At 36.5% G+C, this 15139-nt stretch overlaps 1 long non-coding RNA gene and 1 pseudogene across 2 annotated transcripts in view; both read right to left on the bottom strand.

Annotated features, from left to right (window-relative positions):
* Positions 1–15139, bottom strand: part of LOC309639130 — a 590998-nt gene that overhangs the window by 310160 nt on the left and 265699 nt on the right. The window lies entirely within an intron of this gene.
* LOC309639103 (3-hydroxyisobutyrate dehydrogenase, mitochondrial pseudogene) lies at positions 3538–14043 on the bottom strand (annotated as a pseudogene). Its single transcript has one exon. The product of its transcript is annotated as a 3-hydroxyisobutyrate dehydrogenase, mitochondrial pseudogene (transcript).

Here is a 15139-nt window from a genome sequence, read left to right as displayed (position 1 = left end):
ATTCTTCTATTATAGTTTCTCCTTTTATCTAAAAAAATGCACTTCCTATATACCTTCAGAGTATGATCCATGTTGCTAATCAAGAATATGACCATTCTAAATGATCCACACATTTCCATGAACGTCTCATGTCATTGCCTATCTAACCAACCATTTATTTTTACTGAATGAAGATTTCCCATTACCACAGGCATTTGACTTCACTATCATTAAACTCAAGAATTTTCCTGCACATGTCAGAACCTTGGAAATCATGTCTACATATAAAATATTTTTTCATTTGTTTTCTTATGCCTTTTGCTTTTCATTAAGTATGATTATAATTAGATAACTCATAGAATATACCTCACAGGGAGGCTGTCTCCTTTACCTTTTTTATGCTTCAATATTTTTTCATTCTTACTTTTATAATTCCATGCCTTTAAATCCCCCAACATCAGGGTTCCAGAAAGCTGTGGACTGATTACTCTTACTTGAAAAAGTGAAATCATTTTCTATCTCCTTAGGTGAATATAAATCAAACGGTGCTCTGGTTTTAAAGTTTTCTTGATTTTTTTTCTTTCTCCCTTTTTTATGGCTCCCTTGTTGGATGTCACCTCCTGAAATCAGATGTTTCATTTTTTGGAAATTCATTCTTTATTATTCAAACACTGACACATTTTCTCTCTTTTAATCTTTCTATCTGAATTCTTTCTTATCAATTATTTTTCTGAGTAACACTGTGATACTTTACAGTAGCTTTCAAACCTGGATATATACCAGAATCACCTAGGAATCTTTAAAAATATAGATTTCTGGATAATACCCTAAGATCGGATTGAAACATAACAATCTGTGTGTTTAAAAAGCTCTGCTGGTGACAACAAAGGAGATAGTCTGTCACAGTTCCAGGAACTTGAATTTAGGAATTAAAGCTGGAGAAGAAACTTGGTTTTCAGAGTATTATTGATTTGGAAACGGACAAACATATAATAAATAATATGCAATATTCAGTAATCTCCACAAATGAAAACTAGCATATTTAGAACAATGCCTTTGCTCAATTAATCAATGACAATGAAGGCAAGACTATACAGTGGAGGAAAGACAGCCTCTTCAATAAGTGGTGCTAAAAAAACTGGACAGCTACATGTAAAAGAAGTAAATTAGAACACTCCCTAACACCATACACAAAAATAAACTCAAAAGGGATTAAAGACCTGAATGTGAGATGGGACACTATAAAACTCTCAGAGGAAAACATAGGCAGAACACCCCCTGACATAAATCTCAGCAATATCTTTTTTGATTCGTCTCCCAGAGTAATGGAAATAAAAACAAAAATAAACAAATGGGACCTAACTAAACTCAAAAGCTTTTGCACAGCAAAGGAGACCATAAATAAGATGAAAAGACAACCCGTGGAATGGAAGAAAATATTTGCAAATGATGTGACTGACAAGGGATTAATCTTCAAAATTTACAACCAGCTCATGCAGCTTAATATCATCAAAAAAAAAAGAAAACCAATCAAAAAATGGGCAGAAGACCTAAATAGACATTTCTCCAAAGAAGACAATACAGATGGCCAAGAAGCACATGAAAAGCTGCTCAACATCACTAATTATTAGAGAAATGCAAATCAAACTACAATGAGGTATCACCTCACACCAGTTAGAATGGGCATCATCAAAATATCCACAAACAATAAATGCTGAAGAGGGTGTGGAGAGAAGGGAATCCTCGTACGCTGTTGATGGGAATGTAAATTGATACAGCCACTATGGGGAACAGTATGGAGGTTCCTTAATAAACAAAAAATAGAGCTACCATATGATCCTTCAATCCCACACCTGGGCATATATCTAGAGAAGAACATGGTCCGAAAAGAAATATGCACCCCAATGCTCATTGCAGCGCTATTTACAATAGCCAGGACATGGAAGCAACCTAAATGTCCATCAACAGAGGAATGGATAGAGAAGATGTGGTACATATATACAATGGAATATTACTCAGTCATTAAAAATAATGAAATAATGCCATTTGCATCCAACATGGATGGACCTAGAGATTGTCATACTGAGTGAAGTAAGTCAGACAAAGCAAGAGAAATATCATATGATATCGCTTATATGCAGAATCTTAAAAAAATGATACAAATGAACTTATTTACAAAACAGAAACAGACTCACAGACTTAGAGGACGAAGTTATGGTTACCAGCAGGGAAGGGTGGCAGGGAGGGATAGTTAGGGAGTGTGGGGTTGACATGTACACACTGCTGTGTACCTTTAAAATGATAACCAACAAGGACCTACTGTACAGCACAGGGAACTCTGCTCAATATTATATAACAATCTAAATGTGAAAAGAATTTGAAAAAGAATAGATACATGTATATGTATAACTGAATCACTTTGCTGCACACCTGAAACTAACACAACATTGTTAATCGACTATACTGCAATATAGAAGAAAAAGTTTAAAAAAAATTCATCACCACAGATGAAACTAGCATATTTAGAATGATGCCTTTGCTCATTCCCCAGCCTTTGCTTTTGCAACAACATTGCCAGGCCCATAATTGACATCCCTGACACTCAGCTCTGCCCTCCGTACATGACCCATGCAGGTTCCAGGATGGTGATAACTTTGAGAGTTTCTTCACTCACTCTGCCCTTGACTTGGAGGGCTCTGTAGATACTTGGTAATCCTCTCTGTTGAACTGCTGTAAGATTCTGCATTCTACTGCCAACATTGAGATTTTATGTTAGTTTCCTAATTTTCAATTCATTCTCCTGGAAACTTACATGCCAATAATAAAAACCTCGCTGCCTGAATTTAATTTGCAAAGCCTTATTTCAAACCCATGTGCTCCAGTTTGAAAATTTTTGGTTTCAACTTTGGTCTGCATTCTGCGTTTCTTGTCTAATACATAGCTTTGATTTAGCTATGCCATTTTCCATCCTTAGTCCTTATTTCTAATAACTGTTACCAGTTACTACATTTTTGTCTGTAAATAGGCTGTCTACCTAAGCTTATAAAACTATTCCTTAACTTTAGTTCCCATCACCATTTGCAATGTTTATTTGAGACACTGAGTATTTTGGACTGGACTGCAATAAACACTGCCTAAATTGCTCTTAGTTAGGTGAACTCTTGGGCATTCTTCCTTGACTACTCGGGATTTCTATTGTGAGTTAGTCTTAGTCAGGAAATCCTGCCCTTGGCCAGAAGGTGAGGGTAATACAATGTCTCACTATCTTTCCATGAGAGTAAACCATGATGCATCACTGAAATCTATGAATATATTAAGAAAAGTTTAAGGCAATATATAGTATTTGCCCTTCATATTGTCATGGCCTTATGAATATCACGTCCCTATGTACTCCAAGTTAAGTAGTTCTTTATATTATGAAATCAATTAGGGGATGCAAATTGAGTCATTAGATCAATGGCAATACAGAGGAATCAGTTACATACAAAACACACATCCAGGAGACAGAAAGGTACAATCCACAAATAGTTTAGTTACAGATGTAAATGGCAACAATTTGTTGCCTCATGAAATTACTAACAAAGGTTTTGCTTAGCTATCACACACACATCCTCATTTTTAATGAGCAAAGTTTGCAATAGTTACACACTGCGATAATGTAGGGTTTAAACTGTGAACAGCCTTTTAAGGGGTTGTGTGACTGCATAGCTAATGACTTCAGTATCTGATTGCTGTGTACTTCACATGCACATATTCAATTTTTATCTGGAATTTAAAAGAACACGGAGTTGAAGCAATTACATCCCGCATAAAGGAATTCTAAATGCTTTTTTTTGGTAAAGTCGTGAAGGCAAATTGGCTTGCTGCTCAGCAACAAAGATTTAATACTTGAAATAACAGATGGCAGGCAATCATCTCAAAGGAGAAAGTCATGACTAACAGCATAAAGATACTTGATTGCATGGATCTGAGCCTTTGAAACGGTCATGGCGAGCACCGCTCACCCTGGAATCTTCATAAAATATATTTTCTGTTCAGGTTCTATGTTGTGTTATAAAGCTAATGGGAACTGAACAAGTAAACAGAACTTACATGGGAGTAAAACACTTTTAAAACCATGGCTCAGAGATACAGTAAAATGTAGAGCAAGGATGTATGTAACGTTAGCTGAGCAAGATTTTCTTATATAAATACAGGTCAGCCTTTGAGTGCTAGTGTCACTATTCCCAGGAAAGGATTTTCTGACCCCAATATGGCAGGTGATAGTCCTTGTTATAAGATAGAGAAGAATATGAGTGAAGGATGACATTTGTGTTCACCGTCTCCAAGATTGCATACTACACGCTCACTAAGATGGCCTCCTGGGGAGCTGAAAAGAAGCAGGAGGATTGTGAGCCGCGCTGTCATTTCTTGCTGTCCTGAATACAGTGCTACAGGGAGCTCTGTTCCTGTTCCAGCCAGCGCACCTGAACACGTATAAGACACGTGCAGCGAGTATATAACTTCGCTAGAAGAAGTCTTTTCTGTATCCAAGTAACTGGAAAAAGTATAGATCAGACAATCATGTATCCTGCTGAACTGCAGAAGCTAAATCTCCTCCTAAAGGCAGTAAACTAATTATCAAAATGTTGGACCCTAGATGTTAGAATCAGATATTAAAATACAGAACACCAGGGGTTCAAGGGAAATCTGGGAATCCTACCCAACCTCCAAAGCAACAAATGTATTGTAATGAAAGGGCTGTAGTTTATTGAAGATAGAAGAGAAATGACTCTTAAATCACCATAGCTGATTTTATCAATTATCTTCTTGAAGTGGTGGAATGAAAAGTTGGTGCAATTCTGATTTAAGAGCAAAGCTGGATATAATTTCTTGCATTAGTACATGTCAAAAAAGTTCCTCGAAGTGAAACTGGCAGCCGGCTGGCTCAGTTTGAAGAGGCACGTATTGCCAAGGAAGCTCAAGACGAGGGACATATGAAACAAGGTATTTTAACCATTATGGCCTTGCTTGAGTCAGTATTTGTCCTAACACAGAGTAGGATGCTTAGAGGGTGAAAGACAAAATCTGAATATTGCCATTCAAGGCTCTGCCAAAGGCAATTAATTAGAAACCTTTGATTGAAAAAGGGACTTTCAGGTTACTCAGCTCATGCAATCCCCTAGGACTTATTCTTCATGTTAGTATTTTCAGACACTAGTGACCTTCCTTTCAATCTTCCTCTTTTCTCATCTATTGCCCTGTATCCACTATTATGTTCCAGAGTGGGTCTTATGTTCCTTTCATCAAGCAGCTTGATGTTAAAAAATTCTTATAAAGACTTAGGCTAAAAAGATAATTATTCCTTGAAAAATAAAAAAGTTTAAAATCTTATAGAAGACCCTTTCATTTCATTAACAGTGACTAACATTGAGGAAAGTCTTGCCTACCAGGCATTGTTCAAACAATTTCCATTTTGTCAATTCATAATCTCATCTTGTGTTTATTCATAGGGCTGTTTGCTCAGTTTCGATGATTACATTTTAATTGTTCCTTTATAAGTAACTGAAAAAGTAAATATTTATTTTTTCTTTTTTTAAAATCAATGAATGAGCCTAAATATAGTGACACTAATTGCAAAGAACGTTCAGACAAGCCTCTTTACAGTTTGATTCTGTCTGGGCATTTAAATATTAATAACCCTGGGTCAGTTTGGATCTTCTCAAGGTTCACTGCTTTTAGAATTCAATGAGTTCCTTTTCTAAATCTAATTCTGAGTGACAAATGGGTGAGTGTTCTGTGTATTCTTTCAGCATCTTGTGGGATCTCTTTATGCAGGACACAATATTTAATGAGAGATCAATATTTCCTGGGTACATTTCCTTTTACTTCTATCATGTAGGAGTCGGTGGCTAGCAAGTCACTAATATCATCATTACCACGATCTCCATCATCACTCAACCAACAGGAATCTCCTGAGAACCTGTTGTAATGCTCAGCACTGTGAAAATTGCTTTCAAAAACACACAAACAAATAAAACCTGAAAAATGCTGTTATATTCTTGGGAGGAGAGTGATTGCCATGACAAAGAACATTAGAATGTAGTGTGATTGGTATCTGAGTCAGGGAATTTTTGAATTTTTGATATGCCTCTAATAAGCTGGCTACTCAAACTCTCCAATTATTAGCTTGTTGCTTAGCACTAAAGAATTAAATTATATAATGCATTTAGTATGTAAAGTGGTGCCTGATATATTTTATGTACATGCTATGGTCAGACAATAATCAATATTGATGCAAATATATAATGTAAAGATCATCAAATGGGGAGAGACAAACATGGTTCCCATGTCTGAACCTACCACTTGTAAGCTTTCTTATTGTGATCATGGGCCGGAGTCACCTGGCTTCTTGGATTCCCAATATCATCATCTCTACAATCAGAAGGGTGAATAATTCGTTGACTACTGATGTTCCAGTTCTGGTGGTCCATGATTCTATGCATGTTCCAGGCTGCTAAGTAATATCTTATGGGCATTAAAAACTTTCAGGTGTGGGTGTGTGTGTGTGTGTGTGTGTGATAATCCCTTTTGAGTTTCTATTCTAAACTGTGGATTTATCTCCAGAATAATGCACAAATGAACATCTGCACAGGTTTTGCATTCAATTTCAGACAGTCCATCTCTCTAGAAAAGACTTTTCTGTCCATCTGCAACCATAGTTCCCCAGGGGGATCCCCTGTTCTCTGTGCTTTAAGTGCCCAGAGGTGAAGGACATCGCTGATGGCTGTTTAGAAATCTGCATATGTCTTTTCAAATTAAGTGCCAAGGCAGCTGCTCAGTCCAAGGGAAGTCCTGGTCCCCCCCTTGCTCTACTTCCTTTTTTCAGAACAGGGACACAAAGTGCTCTATCTTTTTTCTCCTTAATAATGCTCTGATGCATTCCAACACATATCTGTCCACCAGTGCATCTCACAGCTGAAATAGGAGAAATAATTCCTCCAGTTCACCCCTCCTGATGCCCTAGAAGACCTTATCTGTTTCTTTATTTTGAAGTGATTAATATTAGTTGAGAAAGCAGGAGATGAAAATGACTACAGAGTGAAACTGTAAAGCCTGACTTGCTAATTTCTGGAAGTTGACTTATGTTGCTGCCAAGAAGAGGGTCATTGGAAGTCTTTGGATTCTGCGTGTTTCCACTGAGGATGAGGCTCACTCAACCTTCAATATTCACTTCCTTCCCTGACTTTCTCTGAATTACACTAACCTTTTCTATCATTTATTTACAAAGTACTGAAAGGAAGGTCTTTGATTAGAAAGATTTAGTGTGTGAAAGGGTGTCTTTTTAAAAAAATTCATAATTACTTTTTTGGCAATGGAAAAAATTGTTTTTTTATTATTCACTTTTCAAAATGTTTCTAGGATATATATTCTGCACTCATATAACATTAATATCCTTTTTATCCCTTGTTTAATTAGATGCCTATTTACTACTAAAACCATTATTAATAATGAGCATTTATTAATGCATACAAAGCTCTAGGGTAAGTATTTTATTTGTGTTCTCTCATTTAATTTTCAAAACATCCCTGTAGGTCATGTACTGTTATTATCTCACTTTGTTGTCTTGTAAAAGGAGACAGAGAAAGGTTAGACAACACAAAAAGTCATAAAGTAGCAAGGGATGAATTGGAAACTGAATCCATCTCTGTCTCCCCAAATGCCCTGCTCTTAATTGCCACAGACAGTCACATGCGACCAAGAGACTGGGGTAGAGCAGGGTAATTGTTTGCATAAACCTGTATTCCATGTGCTCTTTTCTTTCTTTCTTTTATTTTTTTGAGCTGTATATTGACTTCATTCAGAAAATAAAATTTTTAAACTGATATTTTAACTGCCCCCCCCCAATTTTAGGGTTTTTATGAGTAATTTTTTCCTCTCTAAATAAAGTAAAAATCAAATACTTTGTGGGAAAAACAAAACATGGATCATCATGAAATGAGCATTAAAATAACATAGGTTCAATGAAAATAGATGAGTATTACTCAAGGTATCCAGTCTTCATTTGTGTTTATTTTCACCATGCCCCCTTTGGTTTATGTTCAAGTTTAGATTTCTTTGTTTTCATGATCAAATTTGAATTAAACATTTTGCTTAGACTGCCCAGTTATTGAGTATAGGGATGTTTGCAGATCAAATAGGCTATAGGCTATATGGGAGGAAATCAAAAATGCTCTATAGAGATTCATCTGATGTGATGCTTCTGGTGATCTTTTCCACCAGCTTATCTAAGAATCAGCGTGTCCTGTAAATAGAAACAATTTCTTATAAACAAATATATAAACTGAATAGATTCAAAAGAGAAAATATAATAAATCTACATGAAATAAATTGATTCAGCAGACTAATAAGCATATCATCAGAGATGCTTCTAAGAATCCTTAACATTCTTCTTTCCTTTAGAACGCCAGCTTTATTAGAAATTAATATGAAAACATGAGGCCAACACTGCTGCCAACAATAGTAAAGCTGGTATGGCTTTCAGTTAAACATCCATGATTTGCTTCATTAAACATACTTCGTTGTACTCTCAGGTTTTTAAATATGTCTCCAAGAACATCTCATAATTTTTAAAAGATATTATAAGCTAATTTGCTTCATAGAAAGCATAATTTCTACACATATTAAGAAGGATGCTGCATTTTCAGTAACAGTGTGTATCGATCAAGAGCTTCCATAAGATGAGAATCTCCCTGTTCCCAATTCAGCTTCTCATATGCTATGAGGATGATAATTTGAAGTCAGCTTTTGAACATTCACTTTAAATGAAAGTCTCTTAACTGCATAAATAGATTAGCAATCCTTGGGTATCTTATAAGAAGAGCTAATTATATGAAATGTGGTAATAAAATGTTAAATGTTTAAAAAGTCCTTTAAACGTTAAAAAGGAAAAATCACACATGTTCTAGGAAGATGAGAGAGAAAACATTCCAGATATCATACTGTAGGTTATATTTGGATACAATCACACCATTCAGATAAGACTTCCTGAGTGAATTTGCATATTTGTGGAGATTCTACCTAAAAATCAGAACATATATTTTTTAAAATTTTATAACAACTTTATTTTTTTGTGTGCATGTATCTTTTTTTTTTGTAACTTTTTATTTTATATTGGGGTATAGCCAATTAACAATGTTGTGATAGTTTCAGACGCACAGCAAAGGGACTCAGACATACATATGCATGTATCCATTCTCCCCCAAACTCCACTCCCATCCAGGCTGCCACATAACATTGAGCAGAGGTCCCTGCGCTATACAGTAGGTCCTTGTTGGTTATCCATTTTAAATATAGCAATGTGTACATGTCGATCCCAAAATCCCTGACTATCCCCTCCCCCCAACCTTCCCCCCTGGTAACCATAGTTCATTCTCTAAGTCTGTGAGCCTGTGTCTGTTTTGTAAATAGGTTCATTTGTATCATTTCTTTTTAGATTCTGCATATAAGGGATATCATACAATATTTCTCTTTCTCTGTCTGACTTCACTCAGTGTGACAATCTAGAATGGATAAAGAAAATGTGGTACATATACACAATGGAATATTACTCAGCCATTAAAAAGAATGAAATAATGCCATTTGCAGCAACATGGATGGACCTAGAGATTGTCATACTGAGTGAAGTATGTCAGAACATATATTTTTAATTAGACATTACACTTTCTGATCCATTTTACCCACAGTCATTAAAACCGTATACATTTATAGGAGGGAGGAGCACAAATGTTAAAGCCCCGTTCAGGAAACGTGTGTAAGCTGGTCAGAACTGTTACTAACTTATCCCTTCCTCCTTACTGTGAGCTAGGCGCTTTGAGAACAATTGTGTTGTTTATCTTCTCTTCCTAAATCCACAGGAGGTTTGAGAAAACAAAGCAACTAAAGTCTTTAGAGTCACAAAGGTTTTGAAAATCAAATACAGTCAATTTCAGTTGTGATTTGAGCAATTTCAAATGTATCCCCTTCTCCTGCACCTGGTATTGTTTGTTTACCCAACGAATATGATTATCATCTGTCTCATAGTCAGTAACACCAAATTCACTGAGGCCGGAGCCTCAGAGCCATAAGCGAGCAAGTGTGTGAAAAGTAATCAGAGGAAAGAATAAGATTATACAATTCTAGCTCCAGGACCATGGTAAGTAAACAGAATTAGATGCTTTCATTTATCTAGCATCTACGTTTTACACCAAAATATCTCTCTGAGTTTTGTAATACAGTATAAATAAATGAGACATTCTCACACCATTCCAAAGCAAAACAGACAGGCAAACAAAGAAACAAAAACCTGTCACTCTGAAATGTAGGAAGCATTTTTATGCCATTTTTAGGACAAGATGGAGACTATTTTGTGAGTTTAGGCTATGGAATGAGAGATGCTTAGAAAATTATTCCTCCATTTAAATAGGAATAATTATTTATTCCTATTTTTAAATCAATGATTTCTTTTCTTTTGTTTTTTTCTTGCATTTAGACAAAGGCAATTGCTGTAAAACAAACTCTTTAAAAACAACACAACAGCATTATAATTATAATTAGTTATTTCTTTTCACTCAAAAAATTAAGTCAATTTAACTGTTTACAGAACAGTTTGTATGTTTAATTTCAGTCATTTAAATATAATTTTAAAAGTGACGTAAGCAAGAACATTGAAACAGTCCTGCTTGGGAAGAAACGAATGGCAATTTTAGCTCTAGCAACAAATCCCCAAGAAATCAGTATTCACACGGTGTTATTTTTTGAGCTATATAATAGTTATTAGATTTTTGTTTTCCTATTGTTTATATGTACAGGTTTCCAAAGTAGTTTTCCACATTGCGAATATCTAGGTAATATAATTCATTATTTACCATGGGTTTTTATACAGCAATAGATTTTATTCCTAGATGTCCCTAAGGACTATTCTGATATGCTCTGAGCTCATTTGTTAAAAATATGGCAGGGAACTGGCAGGTAAAATCTTAAAATTGTTATGGCAATGCCTGTCCTCCATCTTTCAAGGTTCCTATTTCCCAAATGAAGCAAATACCAAGAGTGACATGAACGTGGCTTTCCAATTGCTGGACTTAGTATTTGTGAAGAAGACTGATTTACATTGTTTGAGCAGTCCTTTCTTATTTTCACCATGATAAACTCTTGAAAAGTGGGGTAGGTATTTTGTAGCACCATCCAACCAAGTTTGAATGAATGGCTTCCTTCAGCATATTTACTGCAGGAAGCAGACACATCCACTTTGCAGAGTGCTTTCAGAACACCTCCTGCTCTGCTCTGTATAAGGATTAGGAAGCCCAGGTTCTAGTCTCCATGTACTTTAGCTTATTAGTAAAAGCAGCGGAAAGGAAGATATCTCTAAGTCACTAGTTCATTTTGAGACTTTTAACTGGAAGGGTTTGAAAATCAGAAACTTCTTTTTTATCTTATTCACAGCTTTGTGTTGACTTGAATAGGATAAAGAAAACCATGAAGGATTGATGTCAAAGAGGTATGCAGTAGGCTTCTCCTTTGCTTTGATGTTGTTGGTTGCTGATAAGGGAAGCAAAAGCATCTCAGGGTTTGTAACCACCACTGGATCCATATCAGCTCCTTGATTCTTCTCTCACTGCCTCTGTGAGTTGCTGCCCAGATTAGAATCTGATGCAAAAATTAGTCACGGTGTGACATTCAGAGGCAAATATAGATGTTAGAAGATATAAATACACTGAGCACCGATAGAGGAATATATACATAACATTGTATTTCCTTTATACATTCAAATTAATTAATTGACAGTAGTTGAAATACATGAAAAAAGAAGGATTTAGGCCTGGGGTATAAATGTATATAATTTTACAATACGCCCCTGAATTCAAGATGAACCCTTTATGTAATTAGTTACATATTTTAGCAATCAAACTGAACAAAAGTCTTGGTAATTTCCAAATTGCATTTTGCAAGTCTAAACTCTACCTACGACTATTGTGTCTAAATTTTATTTTTTTTATTTTTATTTTTATTTTTTTTATTATCAGCATAGAAATTTATTTGAATTCAAAATAATATGGTTATATTTAGGATAATATAATTATCTAAAGCACATATCATAGGCTCTGAAACATTTCTAAAGATGTCATTCTTTTGAAGTCAAAAAATATGTAGTAAGAATGTACAAGGAAGCAAAAATATAAAAAATAAGTTTGCTGAGTATTGGGAGTTGTTACAAGAGGGGCACACCAAGGTAATGTAACAGAGTTCAAATTACACAGCATGCAGCAAGGAGTTCTCTTGCTTTATCAAGTCCTGGAAAATAAACCAGTAACCTCAGAATGCAAGAATACCACCACTGGGTTAACAGGACAAACTTTCTGAGGGACACAGGGAGTAATTCACTATACTTCCCCTTTCTCTAACTCCTTTCCTCACACCGATTTATTTTCTTTCCTCCAGGATAGGTTTTATCCTGTGGAAAAAAAATTTGGTTGTATTTGTAAAGTGGAGTAAATAATATCCTGATTGAAGTAGGCAATGTTTTAGCTAATGATGCTCAGGAACGAAACTTTTGAAAAAGGTCAGTCAGCTAGCTACTAGCAGAGACCATCAGTGGCTTGCAGGAAAAAAAAAAAAAAAATCAGATAATATGTGTTTGCTAAATAGATAAAAAGAATAAGCAGTTAAAAATGGGTGAAAACTCCCAGGGTTTATTGTGAACTAGAAAAACAAAAGCAGACAGGTGACCTTTGATTCAGCCCATTTACTTGTGGAGTGAGCTATAAGAGGCTCCAAGATAGAGTTTGGTTCCTAACAGGGTCCACAGCCCAAGGGCAAACTCAGAACGTCTCCTCCTCTCATAGAAACTGGAACACGGATGAGAAGTCTTTTTTGGAGTAGCCCTTCGCACACATCATCCTGTAGATCTGATGGGCCTGACTGCCCAGAAGGATTGGGCTCTTCGTGCTGGTAGCAGAGTCTTGTGCTAATCCCAGATCCTTAGCCATGAGTGTTGTTCCGAATCCACCTTGATAGTTATTAGCCGAGGGAACTCCATCCATCACCCCAGGTACAGGATTATAGGTGTCACTTGACCAACATCGTCCTGAGCTCATATTTAGGATTTTAGCCAAGAGTTTTGGGTCAAGCCCTAACCTGATTCCCAGATTCATAGCTTCTGTAGTTCCAATCATACTAATAGCTAACAGCAAGTTGTTGCAGATCTTCACAGCCTGCCCAGTCCCGACGTCTCCACAACGCACCACATTGGAGCCCATGCACCCCAGAAGCTCTTGGGCAGCAGCAAATTCTTCTTCGACTCCTCCCACCATAAATGTGAGGTTCCCACACCGAGCAGCTCCCACACCACCAGAAACAGGGGCATCCATGAAAACTGCTCCCATTTTCTCAACTTCTTTGGCCAATTCTTTCGAAACCATAGGATCAATAGTACCGGAATCTATTAATAGTGAGCCTTTCTTCACTTTTTTTAGAATTCCATTTGCTCCAGAATAAGCTTCTATTGCATTGATGCTGGTGGGCAACATGGTAATAATTCTGTCAGCTTTTTCAGCTACATCTGCTGGGGAAGACACTGTTCACCTGCATCTAGAAACTCTTTGCATGCATCAGGGAGCACATTGTAAATAATGAGTGGATAGCCATGTTTCATGAGATTTTTTTGCCATTGGATTCCCCATGTTGCCTACTCCAGTGAATCCAACTGGAGTCTTAGAAGCCATTGACCTAGAACACACCGCTGCAAGGCTGGCCACTGCCGGTTGCTGCCGGCGGCTCCAGTACCGGAGGCCGGAGGCGGCTCCACGGAGCCGTAAGGAGGCTGCCATGCTGCGCCCCCCCGCCCCCGCCTCCCCACGGTGACCTCCGCGGCTCCCGGCTCACCCACTGACTGCTCTAAATTTTAAAGTTGAAGTATGGGGAGGGAGAAGACGCAAGACTATTTTACTTGCAGACAGAATTGAGGATAGAAAGTCCAAGGTGACTTTAAAGGCAGGAGTGAGAGGAAGATGAATGTGTTTGGACACATTGACTGTGAGAGAGGGAAAAAAATGGGAAGGAGAAAAAAGGCAGGAGAGACAAGAGGGCGAGAAGTAATGCATCTTAGTAAATTATCAAAAGCGCTAAAGGCAAAGTAATCTTTATTTATTTTTATTTATGGTTGTGTTGGGTCTTCGTTTCTGTGCGAGGGCTTTTTCCAGTCGTGGCAAAGTAATCTTGAGCCGTGACCTACTCGCAAGAACCTATTAAGTATTTCCTTCTACTCTGAAGTGAATTTTCCTGCAGGGTCAATTTATTATGTATTTCATCTTCTCAGTTTTTAATCTAGTCATTCTAACTGTGATGATACTTTATGTCTCTCCCTACCTCTCCAATAAATATTCAGAGATAAAGGTATTACATTCTTAACCAAATGTTGTTCAGTTATTTCCTTGATTAATCTAAGTACAAACTTAGAACATATATTATGGTTGTCAATTTTACATTATATATATATATATATATAAATAAAAATGTGTCAAACTCAGTAGGCACAGCAATAAATGTTTGAGTGATCTGATGAATAAAAAGCATCTGCCTGACGTCAGTAAATATAGCAAAATTAACAGTGAGAATCTTCAGATTAACTGTTCACATTTTACTGTGACTTTGTGTAAACATCTTACTAAGAAATGATGAAACACAATATCAGCATTTATCACCTGTCCATAATTCATTAGTCTAACTCAGAGTTTGGCAAACAGCCTGTTGGCTAAATCTATCCTACTGTCTGTTTTTATAAAGTTTTATTGGAATACAGCCATGCTTATTTGTGGGTCCTTTCTCACTACTACAGCAGAATTCAGTGGCTGAGACTACTTTTATGGCCAGCAAAGCCTAAAAGATTTAGAGACGTACCTCTAAGATGTTATGGGTTTGGTTCCAGACCATGGCAATAAAGTGAATATTGCAATAAAGCGAGTCACACAAATTTTTTGGTTTCAGAGAGCATATAAAAGTTATGTTTATACTATATTGTACTCTATAAAATGTGCAGTAGCATTATGTCTAAAAAAGACCAATGTTCATACCTTATGTCTAAAAAATACTTTTTTGCTAAAAAGTGCTAACCATCATCAGAGCCTTCAGTGAATCATAGTAG

This window comes from Balaenoptera physalus (genome assembly GCF_965194825.1).
Source record: "Balaenoptera physalus genome assembly, chromosome: 12".
NCBI classification, from domain to species: domain Eukaryota; kingdom Metazoa; phylum Chordata; class Mammalia; order Artiodactyla; family Balaenopteridae; genus Balaenoptera; species Balaenoptera physalus.
Note: the sequence above shows the minus strand (reverse complement) of the source record. Positions and strands in the feature narration are given on the sequence as shown.